The 25142-nt window shown below is 40.0% G+C and overlaps 1 long non-coding RNA gene across 1 annotated transcript in view; it reads left to right on the top strand.

The window, feature by feature from the left end:
* Nucleotides 1–23711, top strand: part of LOC135322584 (uncharacterized) — a 78945-nt gene extending 55234 nt beyond the window's left edge. Inside the window, exons 6-9 of the long non-coding RNA XR_010383239.1 lie at nt 2168–2316; nt 2692–2776; nt 5230–5316; nt 23225–23711. This is a non-coding gene — a long non-coding RNA (uncharacterized LOC135322584). The remainder of the gene's footprint in view (nt 1–2167; nt 2317–2691; nt 2777–5229; nt 5317–23224) is intronic.
* Nucleotides 23712–25142: the final 1431 nt, after the last annotated feature.

The following is a 25142-nucleotide window of genomic DNA, read 5'->3' as shown; positions in this document are numbered from 1 at the left end:
TACATACATATATTTGTTTTCATATTCTTTTTCATCATAGATTACTGCAAGGTATTGAATATAGTTCCCTGTGCTACACAGTAGAAATTTATCTATTTTGTATATAATAGCTAATATTTGCAAATCTCGAACTCCGAATTTACCCCTTCCCACCCTCTTTGTCCCCAGTGACTATACATTTATTATGTCTCCGAGTCTGTTTCTGCTTTGTAGATAAGTTCATTAGTATCTTTTTTTTTCTTTTTTTAGATTCCACATATGAGTGATATGATATGGTATTTTTCTTTCTCTTTCTGGCTTATTGCACTTAAAATGATGATCTCCAGGTCCATCCATGTTGATACAAATGGCATTATTTTATTCTTTTTTATGGCAGATTAGTATTCAGTTTACTTTAAATGATGGCTACTGGAAATTAATTTTTCCCACTCTCTTTTGAAGGATGAATAAAAAATTAATATGACTTTAACCATCATAAATAGATAATTAAATATATTTTTCAAAGGACCCATAGGTAGCTTAAAGAGAATTGTTAATTTTCTCCCAAATGCAAAGAATTTACAAAGGAACAATATAACCCAGCCATAATTTGTGCTTTAAGGAGACCTCAAAATGACATAAGCAGAGAGATCAACATTTTCCAAAACGTGCTCTGTAAGATACTAGTTCCCTGATATATTGATGTGGGGGAAAGGGGGCCCTGCTAGCTGAAAAACATTTCAGAAGATGAACTCACTCCCCTTGTTTTGTTTCCACACTCAGCTCATAAATTTCTTTAATTTGCTTTTCTGTGCTACTTGCTCATGGGCAGAGAATGTAGTGGGCAACGTGACAAGCTTTTCAGTTGGTTCTATAGCTCAGATTATCACTGAATTCAAACGTCGACATTCATATTTATATATAAATACGTATGTATGTGTTCCTGCATATATATAGAGTTAGTTTGCTAGCTATTTAGTGAATATGGTCATAACAAACATACCAAACTCTTCACAATGTTTTTGTTTGGGGTGGGGGGGTGGGTAGCAGGGGATTTCACTTTCAAAGCTGTACCTTCACTAATATTTGAAATTTTTATAATAGGCATGTTTAACATTTATAATCAGATATATATAAACACATACATATGTATGTATACATACATTAATAATTATAGTTGTAGAATTTGGGAGAGAAAAAACATTACCCAAGCAGTGTCCCCAAAAGCACCTCTCGAGCACCCACATGCCCAGATTAATCCAGTCTCTCCTAAGGACAGCCCACCCACCTATCTACCCTGTTGTCTCCAAAAATCCCCCGCATTTGCGTTTATCCAAAAGACAGCACATGGCCAGATGCTCCTGTCAGGTTCCTAGAGGTGAAGCTTAGAGCGCCCCCTTGAGGCTTGCGGACTCCACAGTGCTACCCAGGTCCGATTGTTTCAGAAGATGCAACCCCCAAAGGTGACTTGGTGTCAGAGCCGAAACCTGGACAGTTACTTGGGACCGTCTTGTCACTGTTGGTGATATCCCTCCGGGCAACCTTCAAGCTCTTTGTAGAAATAGTTTCTCTCACTGAAAAATATAAAGGTCATTCTCGTCAGACTTTAAACTTCTATTTGCTCTCTCTCTAAACTTCCCCCTCCCCCTTTCTCTACTAGCACATGCGTGCACACACACACACCCTACCAGTGTCCAGTACTGTAAGTACACCCCCTAAATTATAGTTACACTCTCAGGATGCTGACAAAACCAGGTCTGTGCATCAGTAGAATGAAGACCAGAACCCAGGTCAAGATGAACTTATTAGAATAAATACCATCCCATGTTTGGGAGGTGGGCATTTAAATTCCCCATGTGACACCCTCTCTGCCTCATCGTCTGCCTTTTTCAGAGGGAAACAGTGACCAATCTCCATGTAATAATAAGTTAACATTTACTGAACACTTAACATACACCAGGAAATGTTATCTGTTCTTATTTTTATGTATTATCTCATGTCAACCTCACAACGACCCTCCCAAGTAGGTACTGTTCTCCCCCGTTTTATACAAGAGACGACTGAGGTTCAGAGAGTTTAAATAATTGGTCCAGAGCGATACTGCATGAATGCTCAGCCTCCTGCAAGCAGGGAACATGAACTTGTAAGGGGTGACTCTATTGAAAACATTTAATTAAGAGCTTTGCAGTCCTCCCATAGGATGAGATAACCCCGGGCGATGCGTGTACTTCCTGGAATGGGCAGTGCTGCAGGCTGTCGAGCTACAGGCACCCAAGGTGCATCATCCAGACGCCTCAATTTTCCTTCCAGGTTTTTTGGGGAAGATATCATTTTAAGGTAAGACCAATGGATACATTAAAGAGTATAATGCAAAATGTTTGTATGTTTAAGATAAAATGCAAAAAGTAAAGTCAAACTAAAACCATCCCTCTGGGGAAGGGCTGCATCACTGAATTCTCCAGGGGGACACTTCTCAAGCTTCAGAGTGCATGCCTACCACCTGTGGGCAGGGCGGCACAGGTGTCAGCCTTGCATAGTGCCACCTACACTTGGCTTAATGTTCTGCTGCCAACGTCTTGAAATTCTTACTGATTTTTAAACTAAGGCTTCACATTTTCATTCTACCCTGGACCTTGCAAGTTATCCAGCTGGTCTTGCCTGAGGATTTTATTAAAATGTAGATCCTGGTTCAGTGTGTCTGGGGTTCTGCAGGTCTAACAAACTCCCAGGTGATGCTTGCTGCTGGTCCAAGACCACACTTGGAGTGACAAGACCCAGCCTTCCACTCTCTTCCAAGGTTTGTAATTCTTCCTCTTCTTATAAGGACAGAAGTCATATCAAATTAGGACCCACCCATAGGACCTCATTTTACCTTACTCGCCTCTTTAAAGGCCCTGCCTCCAAATATAGTTGTATTCTGAGGTACTAGGAGTTAGGACTTCAACATCTGAATTTGGGGTTGGGGGGCAGAATTCAGATCATAACAGATACAGAGGACAGAAACCAAACAGAAATAGCGTGTGTCAGTGGGTCCATATGCAGCTCATTCTTGATTTCAGCATCACTGCAGTGCATCCTTTATTCTCAGGTGAATATTATCCATTGAGAATGGGGCGTTCCTCCATGGCAGGCAGGCAGTGTGTGCCAGGGGTTTTGAATCTCTGCTCTGTTACTGACCCCTGAGAACTCGGGCTGGTTGCTTCACATCGCTGGGCCTTAATGTTCATTCCCGTAAAATGAGGATAATCCCCTGCCTGGTGGGATTATCGTGAAGATTAAACGAGGTAACCTCAGATCTCTTCTTGTTTGGCAAAAGAAACTGCTGGCCGTTCGGAATAGATGACGCTTGAAGAGGTCTTTAGGATCTTCCTTACCTAAGGAAAGTTCCAGTGGGCTGGATGTTTCACTGAGTGAAGGGGTCCCTCATTGCATGCAGGGCTCCAGGGAGGGTGAGGGGCCAGTTTGCAGAGGGAGCCCAGGGATCTCCTGGGAAGGAAAAGCCTGGTCTCTTTCTCTATTCCCAAACCTTCTCCCGGAGAGTTGGAGTTAGGGAGATACATGGAGGTGCGTATGGGCAACTCAGAAAAGAGTTCAGCAGTAGGAAAAGCCAGAAAAAAGTCCAGCTCATTACCAAGTTCCACCTCGTACTGCTCACCACTTCATAGGCCAGTAAGTCAAGAGACAAGCTGTTGGGACAGCCATAGTGACTTTATTTAGAAAGCCAGCCGACTGAGAAGATGGTGGGCTACTATCCCAAAGGACGGTGCTGCTTGGATTTGGATGCTCGTTTCTTTTATGGAACAAAGGGGAAGTAAAGTTTAAAAGGTGATAAGTTCTTGCAGATATTTCCTGGTTCCCACCAGACTCCAGAAGGGCTGTGCTGATTTCTTCTTTCCTGCAGCCCTTCACAGGTGGGCCTGCTCAGGATGTTTCCTGTGAACTTAACAAAGGCATTTTAGCTCAAATGCTCATTACCTGGGAGGCAGGGTTCCTGGAGATGGGCTATTATGTATACTTGAAGCTAAAAACAACATCACTTTAGTGATTAACTTGTAGCAAAAGCAATAGAATACAAAGGTGAAAGAAAATGATTCAATATGGAGTCAGATTTGTTCTTCTCCATCACAAGCTGAGTCCAGAGATGTGGGACTTGCGGCCAGGCTTGGCAATAAACCCAGAGGGGAGGGTGCAGGATGGGGGTATGGGGTCCTTCAGGTGCTTGAGGCTGTGATTGGTTTGCCTGTCCCTCTAGGCCAGTGTATTTTAGGAACAATAACCCTAGAGGCTCAGCTCTATTAGGAATGACAAGGGGCCTCTCAGATGAGCATAACCTAGAGGCATTTCCTTCTCTTGAAAAACTGCTAGTGAGGAACTGGGTTGGTGAGCTGAGGCCCCGCCTCTGGGATACCAAGCAAGGGCTGGGCTGCCCATAGCTCCATCTCACAAAGTCATTGAGCAGCTGGGTCCCATCCCTACCATCCCAGAGCAGATGGCTTCCGGTGGACAGGGCTCCCCACTGGGGAAGAGAAAAGAACCCTGGATGGTTCGTCTGTGAGCCACTCAGGGAGCGCAGCCCTGGGAGACATACAGTTCATCCTCAAAGTATCCCCCCTTCTTTCCTGAAGGAGATTCCACTCTAGCAGCTGGGGTTAACAGCAGGAGCAGAGAACCGGGGCCTAATCCTATGCTTTGGCCACTATCCTCTGCGACCAGCTTCCACCACCCTCAGTGCCCTTCACTGCAGTCCATCCCCTGAGATGGCACCAAGCCCATCTGAACTTCTTGCTGTAAGACACATGCCAGGGCTCCTGGGTTCTAGGATGCCTAAAGGGAAGGGGGATGGAGCCCTGGGGACAGGCTGATGGGACTCTGAACCTCCAGCTCTTACCTGCACGTAGGGCTCGCAACAATCCCAGTTATGCAGGAACTGACTGAGAACACTGTACCCGGCAAGAGGGAGCCCTCGATCCAGCACGTAGTACAGTCTCTCACACACAGTAACCACTGTGAGAAGAAAAGGTAGTTGTTATTGTGGGGAAGGTGGTTACTCACATAATCACCCCTCTACCACCGCCATTTTGTTTTCACAAAGTGGAAAGAAGAGAAGGAATTTCTCCTTCCTAGGAGGAGAATGAAACTCTAGCCGGGAATATAATTCTCCCCTAACCTGAAAGGATTGAGGAGAGGATATGGAAAGTCCTAAAGCACCCTCCCCTCCTCTCACCTATCTTTCTGCTCTTCCTCCTCCAGTTCCCGGTGTCACCTACTACAGCTATAACCACAGCAACCCGGCTGGAGGGAAAGTATGGAAACTCCTACTCATCCTTCTAGATTCAGGTAAGTCTTTGCCTTGTCCGTGAAGTCTCTTTCATTCCTCACTTCAGCCTCAGAGGAGATGACTTCCCTGGGACCCCAGCAGGGATGGCCAGTGCACACCTGCATTACAGCACTCACTGCGTTGCTTCAGAACTCTGTTTCCTGGTTTGTCTCTGTCACAACCCCACGGTCTCCTTGGGCATATCTGCACCCACCCCACCCCACGCTTGGATTAATGCCTGGCACATAGGAGATGCCCTGGGCATTTCCACTCATGACTTTTAAGGGAGGGGAGGCGACTGCCCTGAATTGGCGTGGGAAGGGGTGGGAGGCCCACTGTGCCAGGAGTGGAGTTGAGCCAGAGCAGCCTCAGAGGACAGAAATCACGACCTCAGCCAGGAAGGCTGTGCCTGGCAGGCAGGCTGTTCAGGGCAGGAAAGGGAGGTGAGAAATAGCAGAAAAGCAGTCAGGCTAGAAACAGAGAGTAGAGGTGGATAGAGGGAACGGGGAGGGAGACGCTGATGTTCAGGTCACTGTGCAGCCCTTGAAACTGGTCAGGACTAGAAATTGAACGCTGGGACTCGGTGAGAGGGGTTCAGTCCTATTTTTAAACGGTGACGACTTGCAGGACTGCACAGTTTAGACAGAAAAACATCTGTGTGGAATTTCTCTTTGCTAGCTCAGGGAGGTGGGAATCAATCCAGAAGGAATCCCTTATAATCACACCTTTAACCTTTTAAACTGCTAAATTACAGACATCATCTCTCTTAAAAGCAATACGGAGTGACAGCCAAGCACACCTGCTTTCAGATCCCAGGTCTTCCACTTATTAGCTTTGTGAATTTAGAGAAGTCACTTCAGGTTTCTGATCTTCAACATGTTCCATCAATAAAGGATATTAACACCTTCCTCAAAAGAGTAATAAGGAAAATTTTAAGTAATATACAAAAGTGTTTAGCACAGGGCCTGACACAGGTAGACATTTAATACTAATTCCATGCTTGATCTGGTTCTCACTTTCCAGCACCAGCTGGGAATGTGTTTCTCAAATGTTACTTTCTCAATCCATTGAAACTGCACCGAATTTTATCAGGATTTGTTTTTTTAAATGGAGCGTGAGTGCTCAGTATGATTGCACAATCCAGAATTAGTCCAGATATCAAGACCGTGTGGGGGTGCTTGCCAGCTTTTGAACTACATTCTTCTTCTTTCTCTCCTCTGTTACCTGGGGATGCAATCTGTGCCAGTTTATTTTCCTGTTCTTTCACCTTTGAGTGATGAGGCAATAATCGTTGCTGCAGGAGCATTTACTCAGCCAAGCTATTTCACCAGCCTTTCACCCTCCAATATATGCTTTGTTCCCCAACTGAAAATTGGGCTGTCTTTCATAAACAGAGATGACACCGTGGCACTCCTCACCTTCAATGGGCTTTGTTCGTTTTCTTACAATAACAATAGGTGGTGGCAAGCCATCCACAAACTGTTTCATTGGGATCTCAGCCTTATTAGTAAGAAACATGATTGGAGGACTGAAGCAGGAGGCTGGAAATTTGTACAATTACAATTCCAACCTTGGCCATAAAACTGTCCCATATCAAAGGATGGATGGGTGGACATAGAGACTGAAATTTCAAGTAAGGAGTCTTCGGGATGGCAGTCTTTGTATGATAACCAGCTTCCATGGGGAGAGAGGGGCTTGTCTTCTCTATGTTATATCATTAATCTACTCTCAGCACATCACCTGTCGTTTGTTACTCCTTTATAATAATAATGAGATTCCATAAACACAATGGAAACACAAGGTGCACAAGGAGTCAGTTTTCAACGCAAGGCTAAACCAAGGGCAAAACACCCATTTTATCTGCTTTACTGTTGAGCAATAGTTGAAGATAATCGATAGCACTCTTTGTGCCTTAAAGCTGGTCATAGAAAAATGACCCATACAGCAAATGGGTCAGCATATCCCAAGGAATTCAAGTGTATAGATGTTTCATTCCCAAATGAAAGTGGGCTCTAGATGGATTTTGCCACTTGTTAGATATATGACCTTAGGCAATCACCTGACCTCTCAGAACCACAGTTTTCTTGTCTACAAATTAGGGGAAATGTAATAATTAAGGAGAGAGGGTAGTTTACCCCCTCAAAAAAAAAAAAAAAACAGAACTATAGTACTAAACAGCAAATACTTGGAAGATACGTAATTGCAGTTAAAATATTTTAAGGTCCTTATATTGTTTTAAAGAAAAGTAAAGCCATTGACTAACTTTAAACTGTTAAAATAGTTACACCTTTTATTGAGTAATCAATTTAAGAATGAAAATAGAACATATTACCTTCAAATGAGTAGAAAAGTGGGAGAATACAGAAAACTCGGTCAATTTAGTGAAACTGAGCAAAAAGAAATAAAACATGGTAGGAAAAGCCAAAATAAGATAATAGAAATAACCCAGGATGCACCAGGAATAATAAAGCAAAGGGGACAGAATTTACCACTTGGAAGGCCGAGGTTCGCAGATAGTTAAAAGATGGAAACACTCTTTGCTGTTTATAAGAGATACCATTTTAAAAGGATGAAAACCACCTACCTAAATAAACTAAAACTACCTAATTTTCAGACAAAAGCTAATGTAACTACACTATTATTACACAAAGAACGCTTAAGAAAAAAAAAAAGCATCACTAGAAAGAGAGAGGGTCATTATGGAATGATGAATAGAGTGATTTCCAGACAGTTATAAACATTTCTGGACTTGTGCATACCTACTAACCAGTCCTTAAAATATTTATAGCAAAAATGGACAGAATTACAAAAAGAAATTGACAATTCCCAATTACAATTGGGAAATTTTAATATACCACTTTCAGAATGGATAGATAAAGGAGATAAAAGAAAAGTAAACAAGAGAAAATAAATGTGAACAAATTTAATGAAATGACTTCTATAGAACCCTGTGCTCAATAATTCAGTATTATACATGCTTTTCAAGCACACATGGAACATTTACAAAAACTGACCCCAAACTAGGTCACAGAGAAATCTTAACAAACAAAATAATTTACATAATTTAAATTACATTTTCTGTCTAAAATAAAATGAAATTTAAAATATTTTAGCAAAAACATAACCAATCACCTCATCATGCTGTAATATAGTTTAAAAAATTTAAAACACTTTTCTAAATAAATACATTGATAAATTAAGAAATTATTACAAGGTGGGGAAAGTATAGCTCAGTGGTAGGGTGTGCACTTAGCATGCACAAGGTCCTGGGTTCAATCCCCAGTACCTCCATTAAGTAGATAAACCTAATTATCTATTTCCCCCTCCCCCCAAAAAAGAAATTATTACAAGAAATGTTTAAATATTTAGAAAAAATAACAAAGAAATACATATCAAACAGCTAAAGCAGTTTTTGAAAGGAAACTTATAACCTTAAATGCATGTATTAGAAAAAGAGAAATTAATTTACCATGCAATGAAAACAATCAGAAAAGAGCCACAGAGTGTGCACCCAAAAAGGAAGGAAAAAGGAAAGACTAAAAACAGGCACAGAAATTAATGAAGCAGAAAATAAGGAAACCAGAAGGAATATCAACAATACCAAAAGCTTGTTTTTTGAAAAGATGAATCTAATAGATAACCTTCTAGTGAGATTTATTAAAAGGAGAGGGAAGACATAAATAAACTGTATCAGGGATGAAAAGAAGTACATAATTATAGTAAATTTTAAAATAAGAAGAAAATATAATCAACTTTATGCCCCAATGTTTAAAATGTAGATGAAATGAGTAGGTTTTTCAGAAATTATAAATTATTAAAATTGAGTCAAGAAGAAATAGAAAACTTCAGTGGACTTTATAATAAAGAATTTAACCATTAATTAAAATCTATCCATGAGAAAACTATGAGAAATTATTCTTCAGTGATAGAAGTTAAAACATCTGATAGTGCCAAGAGTTGTCAGGGATGAGAGGAAATTTCTCAAACTCAGATGATGGGAATGGAAATTGGTACAACTACTTGGGAGAGCCATTGGCAGCATCTTCTAAAGTTGTAGGTCTGCACATACCCTAACCCAGCAATTCTGCTTCCAGAATTTTCTCTAGAAAAAGTCTACAGCACACATCTACAAGAACAGACATACAACACTGGTCACTGACATGTTTTTTTGAAATAGCGCAAAACATAAAGTTATATAACTTTCTATCAGTGGGAGTTTAGATAAATAATATATGTATATGTATATGCACATAGAAAGATATATATGTATATGTATATACACAGAGTGGGAGACACTCTCTAGTAGGTGAAATGAATGAACTTAGACTCATGTTTCAACAAAGATAAATCTTAAAACTTTGAAAAAGCTAGTTGCAAAGGATCCATATCGTATGATATTATGCAGAAGTTTTAAGAACACAAAATAATAACATCCATTGTGGATCCAGACAGGTAGATAATAGACACAGATAACTTTAAAACCTGGTTGGGATGATTCAAATCAATTTAAAGACAGTGGGTTTTCTGGGGAAGGAGGGAGGGAAAATGGGATGGAAAAGTGTTCAGCCATATCTGCAACATTTTATTTCTTTAAGGAAAAATAAATGCAAATGTGCCAAACTTGGGCAGTGTTGGTGGATGTCCCTATTATTTGGTGTATTTCTTTTGTATTCTTGAAATGTTTGTGTTTTTTTTTTTTGAAAAAAAAGTACCTCCTCTGTCTTCTTTTATAAACATTAAAGGACAGTTTTCAAATGTGCTGTAAATGACAAAGCTCTACACGAAAGTGAATGGGTGTCCTCTTCCACTGTCCTGACGGTGGATGTCTCCTATGCGGCAGAGCATGAGGCCCAGGTGCAGAGCCAAACCTCCCTCACCTGCAGTTCCCACAAGGTCAATGTTAAGATGTTTCCAAGAGGGAATGTCTCCAAGAGGGAATGCTGGCTCCAGTTCAAGTGGCATGTGGAAATGGGTAGAAGTGTGGAGAGCCAGAATCAGGAGTTAGGAAAGGCAACCAGAAGGAGGGAAATGTGTGCTAGGAAGATGAAACCAAGCCAAAAGGGAGGCAGAGTGAACAAATGCCACAGGTGAAGCCTAAGGTCCACGGCAGGTTTCCACGTGGCTAAGTCAGCTCTTTGTAAAGAACAGAACAGAGAGGCAGTAGGTAGAGCTGTCATTACTTCTGTTAGATGTGGCACCTGGCAGTTTTGTGGAGTTGGTTTTCCTTGTTCAGGCTGCTGCTTTGAAGATGCTTCTTGCTCTTGAGACTCAGGCTGTGTTCCTCATACATTGGTTATGTTTGGCCTTGTGCTGTGGAATGAAATGGTTGTACTCACCATTACCTATGTGTGTGGGCTCCAGGGTCAGAGAAACTGGAGTTTGAATCCTGGCTCTACAACTTGCTAAATGTGTGCTCTTGGAAAAGTTGCTTAACTTCTCTGAGACTCCATTTTGTCACCTGTAAAATGGAGCTGATGAAGGGGCCTCCTCCACAGGGATGTTAAGGAATCGGTGAGCAGCATGGTGCCTGGCACATGAAACACTTTATGAGGTTGACCATTTTCTGTAAATAATCATCATCATCATCATCATCATCATCATCATCATCATCATCATAATCATAATAATAATAATACCATCATGGTTCTATGAATACTGTCAGACATGTAAAAGCAACAACATATTTCACCATATATAAGTGTTGTCTTATTCCAGACTAGTTACCCAAATGAACGAAAGGCAGTTGATCATTTCCGGGACCAGTCCTTTTGCAAACAACACGCGAGGTTCGCCCCGTTTCCCGGCAGCTGGGCTTATGTACTCTGCTGACAGTCACAACAGATTCCTCAGCCTTGTCAAACCAGTCTAATCAGGACACATGGCTTCTAGTGATTTCCTTCAGTTCCCACTTAGCCAAGTCTGTAAACTGAGGTAACCAAGGAAGTTGGTTGTAACATTTGGTTAAAAAGAAAAAGGAGAGAATTAAGAGAAAATGTATTCTGGAATTAGACATGATGGTTGCACGACATTATAAATGTACTGTCACTAATGACAAATATGTGTTATGTGTATTTTACCACAAAAGAGAGAGAGAGAGATGTAAGGGTAACTTCTAAGATCCATGCACTAATCCACCAGAAGCAAAACTGGAGTACAATTCCAGCAAAGAACAGAGGAGACAAGTAGTCACTTTACGAATTGATAGAGATGCATAAAAGATGTAAAAATATATCACGCATAACAGATAGAAGTATTCTAGTGTCATTCAAGTGACCTTTAAGCTTATCAAGGTGAACTGAAACCCGGATCTGCCCTACCTCTAAGAAGCAACTGCATACAATTTGAATTCAGCTTTATGGGAATAAATGAAATGTGACGAGTTCCAGTGTTGCCACTATCTTGATGTGGTCATGGCAGGGTGGTTCTTTGTCTCTGAGTTGTCTGGCATAGGACTTACATTTCCTGAGAAGAATATAAAACTTACCAAAGTACTTTTCTTTTCCCCAAATGAAGTCAGGCATTTATTATTCTTGGCTTATTATGTTTAAAGAGGAAATAAGAATGTGTTGATTAGAAGACTTTTAACATAGAGGATCTTTTGCTGTATGTTAAAGGGTTTCCAATCCAAGTGAAGATTGGAACCTCACTGCGACCTTCAAGGTCCCAGCACAGGAGGGAGAATCTCTGCGGGGGAGGGGTTCCAAGTGCATCTTAGTGTATACAGCAGGCACTCACTGAGGGCTTATGCTGGGCCCAACATTTTGCTAAATTCATCACAAATGTTACCACAGTTAATGATTACAACAGTCCTGTGAAGGCAGGTCCTTGTGTCATCCACATTTTATAGATCATGAATTTGATATTAATTTTCCCAGAGTGACGAGGCTAAGAGGTGGCAGAGCCAGATTAGAGCTCAGGGCGGTGTGACTCCAAATCTTGCGCTGTCTAACCACTTGCTCTACTACCTCTCCTTTCCACCTGAGTGGAGAACTGAGTTTCACCATTCTTCTTCCACCTCTTGCTCTGCTTCCCTCTGGGTTGACTTTGTCGATAAGCGGGCTTTATTCACATGAAAGCAAAGATGGCCCCAGCTGCTCTGGGATTTTGTGATTCTTGGCATCTGTGCTTTCCCGAAGGAAACTAGGTGTGATCATTGTCCTGGAGAGGGCTCTGTGGCAGGTTCCCAGCAAAGTGGTCACCAACAGTTGTTCCCTTTCCTGTGGGAACACACTGCTCCTCCATCGAGAGGCAGAGTCTGTTTCCTTCCTCTTGAACCTGAGATGGTTTTCTTTGACCAATACAATGTGGCTAAAGTGACATTCGGGAACTTTGGAGTCTGGGCCTTTAAAATACCAGTAGCCTACTGTCATATCACAAAGAAGCCCAGGCTGTACTCCTGGAGAAAGGCCACACAGGGTGGCCCTGCAGGATGAGATGCCATATAGAAGGAGGCCCATGGAGGACAATCAAGGCCTCACAGCTGAAGGTCGCCACGGCCCCGACCTTCCAGCTCTGCCTAGCTGCCAGCTCAGCTCAGTTGCATGAGTAAATCCAGCCAACACCACGTGGAGTAGAAGAATGCCCAGTCAACCCACAGAATCATGAGAAATAATATGTCATTGTTGCTTAAAGTTGCCAGATTTGGGGATGAACGGCTATGCAGTGTTTGGCTTGGTGGGTAATGTCACACGTCCAGGGGCACACAGGCCTCTGATTGGAAAGGTGTGCTTTTCCTTTGTCCTCCCTTGAAACCCCAGGGGCTGCTCACAGAAATGCTAGGCGGGTAGGAAAAAACCTATGTCCACCTGCTTTGTATAGGTTTATATTAGTATTTTTTTCAGAAAGACTAAGGGCTTTGGGGTCCAAATACCTGGCTTTGAATACTTGGCTCACTCTTTCCAGTGAGTCCCTGTGAATACGGCATATTGCTTCTCTGTGTCTTTCTAAAAACTAGAAATAATCTTATTTGTGCATGGAAGGTTCTTTTTTGGAGCTGAAGTGAGGTTTATTCCACAAACATTTACTGAGCTCTTCCAATAGACTTGACACTACCCATTACATTGTCAGCTCTTTGAGAACAAGCTCTTTGTACTATCATGTTTTCTAAAGCTCCAAAATTATTTATTGGATGAATGAATGGTGACAGATGCTAGTGACACACAAAGATGAATGCAGAATTGATATCTGAAAAGTTGAAAGTCAATGATAAAGAATGTATACAGAACTACAAAGTGGCATACAAAATTTTATTTTTATTATTTTACCTTTTAAATACAGTGATTCACTGATTCATTAATGAGATTTGCTAACTCGCCCCACCTCACTCCCAAGTGGATTTTCAGAAGCTTTAAAAAAAAAATCATCAAATAGAAAAGGATAAAACATAGATGAGAAAATTAGGGCAAAAGGAAAATAAAGGTCGGTACAATGATTTACTAATCTGTAACTTAATTGCAACATACCTTGGCTTTTTAAAGCTGATATCTTCACTTAAGATAATTTATCACTGGTGCTAAGATTTCTAGAAGCAATAAAACCTGTTAAATTTGCCAACTGTAGTTTTGCCATAAACAGGTCCACTTAGATTTCACTATACATAAGAAAGATCTGAAAACCACTGCTCCTCCAGTTGGGTTAAGTTGGTTATTTCAGTCTAGGAGTGTAACCATTGTGTATATGGTAATCGGGTGGGAAGCAGTGGAGATTAGTAGGTAAAAACTAGAAAGCAGCTAGTAGCTAAAAACCAAGCTTCGAGCTCCTAACTCTATCACTTACTGGATATATGACCTTGAGTAGGTCATTTTTCTAAGCCTCAGTTTCCTCATCAGTAAAATGGGTACATAACAATACCAGCAACATAGAGTTGTTGTGAGAATTAAATGAGATAATCCACATAGCATGTACCACATTTTGGTAAATGTTAGCTGTTATCACCACTGTAGTGAAGAGCAGATGGATTGTGGGAGGGAGAGGGTCTCTGGATCTTGAGAAGGTGTAATTTTATGGTAAAGACTGAGTAGGGCACTGGTGGCAAATGGAATGGAGGTTATACTGATAGTTTGAGAATTTTAATGTGCTTTTATGTTTAGTTTGTCAGAGCACATGATCTTCACCCTAGTCTTCCTGAGGCATCCTTCTGCCTAGGAAAGTTAAAAGTGTTACAGAGGGATGCAAAAAGGAAATTAAGCTTCTGGCACTCGAAAATAGAAATCTATATTCCTTCATTTGTCAATTTCAAGAGGAAATATGTACCAAAATAAAAATTTTACGAAACTCTCCTACACTGTTGGTGGGAATGTAATTTGGTGCAGCCAGTATGGAAAAAGTTCGGTGATTCCTTAAAAAACTAAAAAAAGAGTTACCATATGATCCAGCAATCCCACTCCTGGGCATATATCCAGAGAAAACTATAATTCAAAAAGATGTATGCATCCCAATGTTTATAGCAGCATTATTTACAATAGCCAAGACATGGAAGCAACCTAAATGTCCATCAACAGATGACTGGATAAAGGAAATGTGGTGTATATATATATACTGCATATCATATATGTATATGGAATACTACTCAGCCATTAAAAAGAATGAAATAATGCCATTTGCAGCAACATGGATGGACCTAGAGATTATCATACTAAATGAAGTAAGTCAGACAGAGAAAGGCATGTATCATATGATATCACTCATTTGTGGAACCTAAAAAAATGAAACAAATGAAACTTACTTACAAAACAGAAACAGACTCACAGACGTAGAAAACAAACTTATGGTAACCAAGGGGGAAAAGGGAGGAGGGATAAATTAGGAGTTTAGGATTAATAGATACAAACTACTACATACAAAATAGATAAACAACAAGGTCCTACTATATAGCACAGGGAACTAAATTCAACAGCTTGTAATAACCTATAATGAAAAAGAATATGTGTAACTGAATCACGATGCCATACACAAGAAACTAACACAGCATTGTAAATCAACCATACTTCAATTTGAAAAAAAAGATGCCATACATTTCTGAAGTATGTATGGTCCAAGACGCTTAAACATCAAGGATTTAAGTAATCATACTGTCATTTGATTACAACTTGCTCAGTCAGCACTGAGATGCTGTTTATTACCCTTTGGATGCTTTGCCTGCAAATAAAGTATGTTATCACCAGTGAGCAGTTATGTCTCAAGTATAGTCACCAGGTGTAAATGGCAAGTCTTCTACCTTAGGTGTGGCTAACTGAGAGAGAGCAGCAGAAATGGGCCCTCATCTTTAAAAGACTAAATGAAAACTCTTTAAAGTGATGTTTATCAATATTGGTTATATTCCTTTGTTTTAACTTTAAAAGCAATTTTAGAAATCGGTTTTGAAGTATAACTTGCTTCTTTTCTTGCAGACTCCTAATTGTTATACCTTTTGGTCCTCTTTGGAAAGGAAAGCTTTTAAGAAGCAAGCACAGGGAGGGGCAGGGGAAGGAATGGGTATAGCTCAGTGGTAGAATGCATGCATGAGGTCTTGGGTTCAATCCCCAGTACCTCCATTAATAAAAATTTAAATTAAAATAAAAAATTAAGGACCCCCCCCACAAAAAAATAAATAAAAATAAAATGGTTTAAAAAATAATTTTAAAAAAGAAGGAAAAAACACTGCAACTCAAAGAGAGAAGATGAGAAAAGTATGTCAGAGTCCCCAAAAACAAAAGTCCCTTGTTCTGGAGAAATGTGTGGATTTGAAAAGATTAGCAGAAGACCAGCTCAATTCATGTAATGGCATACACATTCTTAGTAAAATTCAAAATACTTTCTGTTTTCAGGGCGCTAAAATTCAAAATACTTTCTGTTTTCAGGGCGCTAAGCTAGTGTGCAAAACTATTAAGGCCATATCCGTTAGACTTTGCTTGTCTGAAATCTAAAGTTGATTTTAGATTCTAAAGTTTTCTTCTTTTATAGGCAGTGAGATTTTCAGAGCTGAGTTTCAGGGCACGTGGTGTCTCAAATTTGTGGGCATGAGTCAACAATTCTAGCTATATTTCAAATTCGTTGAAGGATGCCTTCATTCTTGAGTAGGTGAAAACTTAAACTTGTGAGGTCAGGACTGTCCATGTCTCATCATCCTGTCATTATATGAATAGCACTAGAGAAAGAGGCCAGAAGAGTCTGCTGGAATATGGGTGAGGTAGAAAAAAACATGAAATTGTCCTGTTTGGGTAGGTGTTTGGGAACTCTTGGGACAAAGTGTTTGCAGTGGCCTTTTCCTCGGCTGGTAAGAGCCCTCGGGTTTTACTTTGAGCACCCCTCCACCGTTATCAGCCATGTGGTTTGGGTGGGATTGACCCCAGCTCTGATTCTAGGATGAACTGTAATTGGCTCAAGCCACCCTCTGCCCTTTGGTCACCATGGTCTTTCCAAAATAGGCACACAAAGCAATCCAACACAAGATGCAAGGAGATACTGGGTTATCAGGGCTGGAGGTGGTGGAGTTCCCTTCCCTTCGTTGGGAACTCTCTTCCCCTAAAGAGTGATTTTAAAAACTAGAGGCCTGACCTACTTGGTAGTCACCTTACTACTGAGTCTGGAGGGGCCCAGAGCTGCCAGGAATCCACTTTGTGGAGAATAAAGCCAGCTCAGCAGAGGGCAGAGGGAAAATGTGGAGTGAAACAAATTCCTAGTTGAAGTCACTTGACCTATTGGATCAAAATATACCCAAAGCCAGATACCTCTATACTTTCAGTTAAATAAGCCAACAAACTCCTTTTGTTGCTTAAATAAATGTTCTATGTTCTCCAACTTGAAATATAAAGAGTCTTAACTAATCACCGACTGTTTTACAAGGTTTGTGAGTAGCCCTAAAAAAATGCCTAAGAATAAAATGGTTAAAATGGTAAATTTTATGTTATGTAAATTTTATCATATTTTTTAAAATGCAGCAACATCTGGGGAAAAAAATACCCAAGTTTAGGAGGAGAATATAGTTCAGTAGTAGAATACATGCTTAGCATGCACGAGATCCTGGATTCAATCCCCAGTACTGCCATTTAAACAAACAAACAAACAAACCTATTTAACCGCCCAACCCCCACCAAACAAACAAAAAATGCCCCAAAAAACTTGAGTCTAGAGCTTCTGAGTATCCCTGAAGTCCCTGGAGAGGTCACCCAATTGTTCAAAATTCACCTTTGCCATAGTCCTCTACAAAGGCTTTTTTTCCCTGCAGGTTTGTACAGGCATCCCACCTCGATGGTAGCAGCTTTTCTTCTTTTATCATTTCTGGACCATTTGGGTCCTGATTTAAAAAAAAAACCTGAGATAACTCTTAATTGGGTGCTTATTCTGTACAGGTACTGTGCTGAGTGATTTATGGGTATCATCTAACTTTCTTTTAGTATTATTATTCTTATTAGCTATTATTCTTATTATCATACCTATTTTATAGATGGAAAAACTGAGGGTTGGAGGAGGAACACAGGAAGCAAGTGACAGGGCTAGGCCTTGAACAGTTTCAGGGCCACATTGAAAGGTAAGGTCTCCCCCAATAATGCTAGTTACCAGTGGAAGAAGCCCAAGAGGCTGGTCCAGAGTCTCTGAGGCATAGAGAAGCTCTAGCCAACGTTTCCTCCTCTCCAGGCAACAAAAGCAGAAAAACAAACATTGGTTATTAGCAGTACACGTACTTCTGCATCAATTACATGAAACCCCAGGATCATTTATTTCTGGTTAGAAATTTCCCAACAAGTTCTATTTTGAGGAAAAGAACTGAAATTTCTTCTGCTTTTGCTACTTTGTGCCGTCAGTGTATGTGCTAGATTGTGGTCAGCAGTGGGGTGAAGAAGATGGCGCTGGGACAGGACAAGAGCTGGAAATGGAAACTGAATAGGAACTGGAAGGGCCTAAATGACTTGCTAAGGTTGTGTGTTTTGAGCAAAGGAGGGACTTGGGCAGTTGCCCAAAGACAGAGGTGAATCTTGGAGATGTAGCCTGAGTTGGGCTCCAAGGAGATGTTGGAGGTGTCCCAAATTCTACAATGGGCAGATTCTATAGCAGAGAATGGGCAGACTGGTGTCCAGATCTACAAGTCTGGTAGGAATGCACTATTAGAAAGTCCAGACTGAGATTAATCTCCAAATGTCCAGTGTAGGAAAAAGAATGAGGAGAAACTATTGGAATCTGGCTAAACCTGGGCACAAGGTAATGTTAATAGCACCTAAACTTTTGAGAGATCATTTGGTGTCCGGCACCAAGCAAGCTTTACTTACACTGTCTCATTTAATCCTCATCCATGAGGTAGGTGTGGCTGAGGAAAACAAAATTTAGAAAGCCCATTTAACTCACCAGTTTAACTCAGTTAATTCACCAAGATCCCCCGTCTGTCTAGCTGCAGACACCCGGTCCTTGACATAGTCTCCCTTGATAAGGACCTGAGATAAGGCCTGGGACTGGCAAGAGCATCTTAGCTGTTGGTCTAGGGATAGAAGCTTGAGGCTGTGCTCTAGTTTTCAGTTGATCAGAGTAAGTCAGACTCTGAAAGTCCTGGTGATTGCAAAAGCAGAAATGATTCTCTGAGTGGCCATAACTTTCATAATTTGGTCAGAAAGGAATTGTTGAGCTGTATCATAGCCATTTTCAAAAATGATAGTGCTTTGAAATTTTCCATCTCTTCCATCATATGTAGATAAATTGAGTCATCTAACAAACTGATGTCCTACTATGTGCTGGGCACTGTCCTGGGAGCTAGGGGTACAAAGATTAATAGGACTTAGCCCCTGTCTTCAAGAAGTTTATAGTCTATTGAAGAAAATAAATATTAGAGAAAATAAAATACCATGTGCTAAGTGCTAAAATGGAGGTACGGGAATATTCTACCAAAGAAGCTTCAAAAAGATAATGTAGAGCTGGGTCTTGAAGGATAAGTAGGAATTCTTCAAGGATATTACAATGAGACATTCTAGGCAGAGAGGGGTTGGGATCTGCAAGGGTGTGGAAGAAAACATTCTGTCTATAGATCAGCATCATAATTTGCGAGACTAGAGTACAGGTTGTGTGAAGAAGGATTTGGAAAGGTGGTTAGTATGGAGGAAGTAAAACTCCAGGACAATTCAGATGTCAAATGGGCATTAAAATCCACTGTATGTGTTTATCTGTTTTAAGTTGGCTAAGAGGTTTTAAATAGCAAGATATGTTATAATGTGTACTAAGGTATATCAGTGTGGGTGTAATCAGGAGGGGATAAGCCATAGAGTAATTATAGTGGGGAAAGTTTAATAGAAAGAATTATTAACTGTAACAGGGGTTTGGAATGATAAGGATTGGCTAGTAAGAATTAAGAAGAATTCTAAAGACCATAGAAACGGTGGATGTAATATATAACAGCAGGTCTATTATGTAATATCTAATAGCCATTACTCCTCACATTGAGTCAGAGCTCTAAAGGAAGAGCCCTCGTGGCCACCAGTGTTGAGATCCAGACCTTGCTGAAGAGGGCGTGACCATGGTTCCCTGGACGACAGGGAAGTCGCGGTAGTGCTGCACCATTAGGACTTACCAGAAATCTACTCTCTGGCATGTATATCCTATAAATCCACATGAGAGTGGTGTTGGGGGAACCTGGCTGCTGGCCACCATGCCTTTCAGGGGTAGGACCCTAGAGAAGTCCCTCATGCAACAGGAGCTGGGCGCTGGGAAGTCACATGTGCTTGAAGTCACACAGGAATTCAAGTATGCTGCAGGGGAACCTAGAAAAATAAAATCCTTTTCTCCTGCAGTGTCTCTCCAGCACTTTCTACTTCAATGGCAGTTGGTAAGGGACAAATACTTAAAGGCCCAGATCCATTTTCACAAAATAGGCCAAAAGGTTGAATTTGGAGCCAAGAGGCGATAAATCCATAATTGGCACACAAGAACTGGTGAAAAGACTTCTAACCGGCATAATCTGGGGAAATTATTTCCAAACTACATTCACAGTTTTAAAGTGTTGTATTTAATGAATTCTTTTATAGTGGGTTAAAATCTGCCAAATGGCTCAGTATCCTGGAAGATTTGCACCAACACAACCCACTTACCAATATTACCTTACTGTTACTAATATTGGGAAAAGTTATTTCAGTTTGTATTTATGATTAAAAATAAGGTACATGTCATGTACCTTATTTTTAAACGGTAGTTACGAACAGGACAAATCTAAGTTCATACTCGGTGTGGCCATTCATTAACTATATGACCTCGGGTAAGTTTCTTAACTGATTCCCGCCTCAATTCCCTCATCTGTAAAATGGGGATAACACCTACTTTGTAGGATTGTGGTGACAATTCTTGAGATAATATATTTAAATTTCTTAGCCCAATGTACCTAAATGATATCAAATTTGCTAATAATAGCAGCTCAAAGACTGATAGTTCCTATAATAATAACACTGAAAAATAATTTACTACATGCCAGGCATAACAGTGGCTTTAAAATATTTATTCACCCAATATTATATGCTAATCTTTATTAATTCATGTTTGGAATTTAGGAAAGAGATTGGTTACAGATGTCATGGATTTATATCAATATGGCAGCTAGAATGCATCACTCTGAGCTTCTGAAATGCCTTATTTGTGTCCCTCTGACAGCACTTATTTCATTGTCTCTTGTATCGTAGTGTTATAAAAGGCGGTCTTCACTAGACTGTGATTTCTTCATTAATAAGACAGTTTAGTCACTTTCTCTTCTTCCTCCAGACTTCTAAAAATTATGTATTTTGCATATAATAGGCACTCAGACAGTTGTCAAAATGGAATTTTCTTATTTAATCACTAGTCTTTCCTTATTCTTGCATGTCTTAAAATTCTTGCAAACTTCTTATGAAGCTTTAGTGGGCACAAAAAGGTTTAATAATCTTGTTTTACAGAAGAGGATCCCGAGATCAGAGTGAGTTACCTGACTAAGTTCAAGGACAGGCTCAGGACTAGAAGTTTCATTTATGTTTTAGTCATTTGTCAAATGTTGAGACAGGTACCATGCTGGGCACTAGAGTTTACAACTCAAGGGCAAAGTCTTTGCTTTCAGAGAGCTGACAACATTTCTGGCTTTGAGGGGTGAGGGGAGTAAAAATAATCCAATGAATACCCAGCAATGTGGCAAGTGCACTGCTGGGGAATATGGGCTGATATTGAGCTGATGTTCCAGCACAGCTGGCATGATGGTCCAAATACTGACACTTCTATGACATTGATCAATAGCCACCTCCCCTGCTACCCTTTCCCAGACAGTCCCACAATCCAGAAACTAAAGGACTAATGCATAGGTGTCTAGAACTCTGCTTCAGTTCTTGGGACCAGCTTCTCTTCTGATTGGTCAATCCCAAAGCAGAGCCAATTTTTATATATCTTAATATATATTAAATATTGTCCCTGGGATATGCACAGAGAGTTAGGATTTGACGGAGTAGCTCAGGAGAGGAACATAATTCAGAATAAAAAGTTAAAAAAAACACTTTCAAGAACTGGCAGAAGACTTTTAAAATTATAAGTATGTTATAGAAAATTTGTGAAATACATACATAGTCGTGTAAGATGAAAGCCCAGAGTAAACTGAGTGAAGGGTAAGTGGGACCTCTCTGAGCTATTTTTGCAACTTCCTATGAATCTTTAATTATTTTAAAATAAAAAGGCTTCTTTTAATGTGAAGGAAGCCTATCTATCTAGGTTAGTATTGTTAATTACAAAAATATTCAAAATACCATTGCAAATAGAATTCTGCTGGTGCTTTATTAAAATACAAACATTTTAATGAAAAAAGATGAAGTCTGAAAACGATCTGAAATATTTCACTTCATCAATTTGGAGTATAATGTAGGTTCACTTAATTGTCAAATATAGAGGACCACCAGACTTACAGGAAGTCCCTTCTTCTCCTGAGGTTCTCCCTCAGAGATGCCCATTCTCCGTGATGCCTGTGAGGCCTGCTGACTGCTGCCACCCCGGAAACTCAGACTGCCTGGGCAGTCCTAGGAAGTGCCGAGTCACTGCTGCCATTACCATTTCCCTCAGTAATCATTTGGAGAGCTTCGTCAAAAGAGGTTCTAGAATCCACCATTTGCTCAACCTGAATGTATTTGCTCCAAGCAAGGATACAGTTGTCACCCTTAAATGCTCCCAAATTAAAGGCAGACCCCACCAAGATGCAGCAATTATGAGAGTCCACGGTACTTCCCCCCTACTCTCTGAACAGTCTGATCAAAGTCACTACAATTTCAGAAAGTTATTTCTCCTCCTTCTTCAAAGTCACAGGCTGGCTAAAGACAAGCTCAATTTGTATTACTAAACAGAACATGAAATCTCAGACCCTAGCAACAACATGCAGATTTAAGGTGAGCTACAGAGTTTTCCTGGAGATCAGCGGGAGATCAGTTTGCCTTGTATATAAAGAAATAAAGAGCCCATTGTGGCCAAGGAGTCAGCTCCAAAGGCAACCCCAGAAACTGAAACAGATGACAGCTCCCTTGGATGAAAAAACTTTACATACAACAGGCATACACATACCTACACATACATGTGTATACACACATTTACCTATTTTATTCTTAGATTTTTCTTACTTTTTATATATTTTTTGAGTTCTTCTGGTACCCTACAAGATAGTAAAATAGATCACCTATAAACACAAAATCATAAATAAAATTAAAGAGTGTATCTTTTTACTTTCCTTTTGGCACATGTAAATATGCGCGCATGCACACGAGTATTTTACTATAGTTCAACCACTAAGATACATGAAAATCCTACACTGTATAACATATATGAAATGTCCCATCTGTCAGCGTGAGGAAGAGGTAGTGACAGGAGGAGGGGCTGGGATGGAAACAAGTCATAGAATGTTAACATTATAAGGTTTGGTAGTTGGCCTTCAAGGATGGCCCAATGAACCACTCCACACCCCTGTGTGCTCCCCTCCCACAGTGAATCTGGGCTGACCGTGCTACTTGCTTTAACCAATGGAATTAAGTGATGCTGAGCCAGTTCTGAGCCTAAGCCTTGAGAAAGTCCGGCAGCTCCTGCACTGCACATTTGGAGGAGGACTGAGTCACCATGGAAAGAAATCTGGCTCTTCTGTTGGAGAGACCACATGGGGTGCAGGGGGTAGAGGAGCCCTGAGACCATGTGGAGAAAGAGAGGAGACCACACCTCTCAGCATTCCAGCTGAGCTCAACCTTCCAGCCACCCTCACTAGGATGCCAGACAAGTGAGTGAGCCATCTTGGACATGCTGGCCTCCTTGAGCCCCCAAATGACCACAGTCCCAGCTGACATCATAAGGAGCAGAAGAATCACCCAGATGAGCCCACTCAACCGACAGAATTGTGAGGGATTAAAAAAACAAAACCACATTGTTGTTTTAAGCCATTAAATTTTATGATTGTTATGCAACAACAGATTATAACCAAAAGAGAAGGCATCATAAAATGATCTAATCAGAAAGATCATCTGACCAAACATTCTCATTTGGCATTAGCATTAAAAAGTTTAAAATCTTCTTGTGGTGATCGTTTTGTAATATACAGAAATATGGAATCACTATGTCATGCACCAGGATCTAACATAGCATTATAGGTCAATTATACTTCAAATAAAGAAACTCATAGAAAAAGAGATCAGATTTGTGGTTACCAAAAGCAGGGGTGAGGGAATAGTCATGGAGGGAGGGGTAATTGGAAGAAGAGGGTCAAAAGGTACAAACTTCCAGGTATAAGATAAGTAAGTACTAGGAGTATAAAGTACAACATGATTAATATAATTAACACTGCCATATGTCATATATGAAAGTTGCTAAGAAAGTAAGTCCTAAGAGTTCTCATCACAAGGAAAAATACTTTTTTTTAATTTTATATCTATATGAGAGGATGGATGTTCACTAAGCTTACTGTGGTAATTATTTCATGATGTATGTAAGTCAAATCATTATGCTGTACACCTTAAACTTATATAGTACTATAAATCAATTATATCTCAATAAAACTGGAAGAAAAAAATTAAATGGAAAAATTTTTATGTGTCTTGAAGTGAAAAAAAAGAAAAATAGATTAAATAAATAAATAAATCATCCTCTTCAAGGGCACTAATTACTTGTTGGCCAAGCCAGAAATAGAATTCTGATCTAAAATTTTAGTTGTATATTCTTTCTACAAAATCCTGAAGTGTGAAGAACGGTCATCAACTTACATTAAGCATGGATTTTTTTTAAATGATCAAGGAGGGTAGTTTTGCTTCAAAAGAAGTGTTTACAGTTACTTAAGCTTTGAATTAATATTCAATTTATTAAAATTGTATATTAAAACATTTTTCTTAGGTTTTTAACTTATACATGTTGTTTTAGTTACAAATCTAGTAATGTTCTTTGATATTCATTACTTAAAGTTTAACAGGTTAAATTCTCCCAGATAACTAGTCTCAAATTTACAAATGTAATAAATACATTTAAATATTTTAAACAGAATTTGCATAATACCCCCTCAAGCACTTCAAATAATTTACAGGAAAGACTTAAAACCCTATTTCCAAAATCTCCTTAAGCACTTCTTACAAATGTAATAAATCAAATGCATTAGTGTAGTAAATTAGTTTCTCTTGCAGAGTCTAATTCTGTTAAAAATTATCTTACATTCTTCAGCTTAAAATTGCAAGACTAAAATGCATATTTCAGATAAAATAGCTGTCTGGTTTTCTAATATGCCAGATTCTCCCAAATATTAGGCATTGTATCAGTCAGGATACCCTCTAGGCTATGCCACATAACAAAAAATTCCAAAAAGCCTAGTGACTTAAAACAACTTGATTTCTCACTCATGCTACATGTTCACTTTGTGTTAACTCCAGGCCCT

The sequence above is a fragment of the Camelus dromedarius genome, chromosome 12 (assembly GCF_036321535.1).
Source record: "Camelus dromedarius isolate mCamDro1 chromosome 12, mCamDro1.pat, whole genome shotgun sequence".
NCBI lineage: Eukaryota > Metazoa > Chordata > Mammalia > Artiodactyla > Camelidae > Camelus > Camelus dromedarius.
The sequence above is the reverse complement of the archived record's forward strand: the minus strand, read 5'-3'. Positions and strand labels throughout refer to the sequence as shown.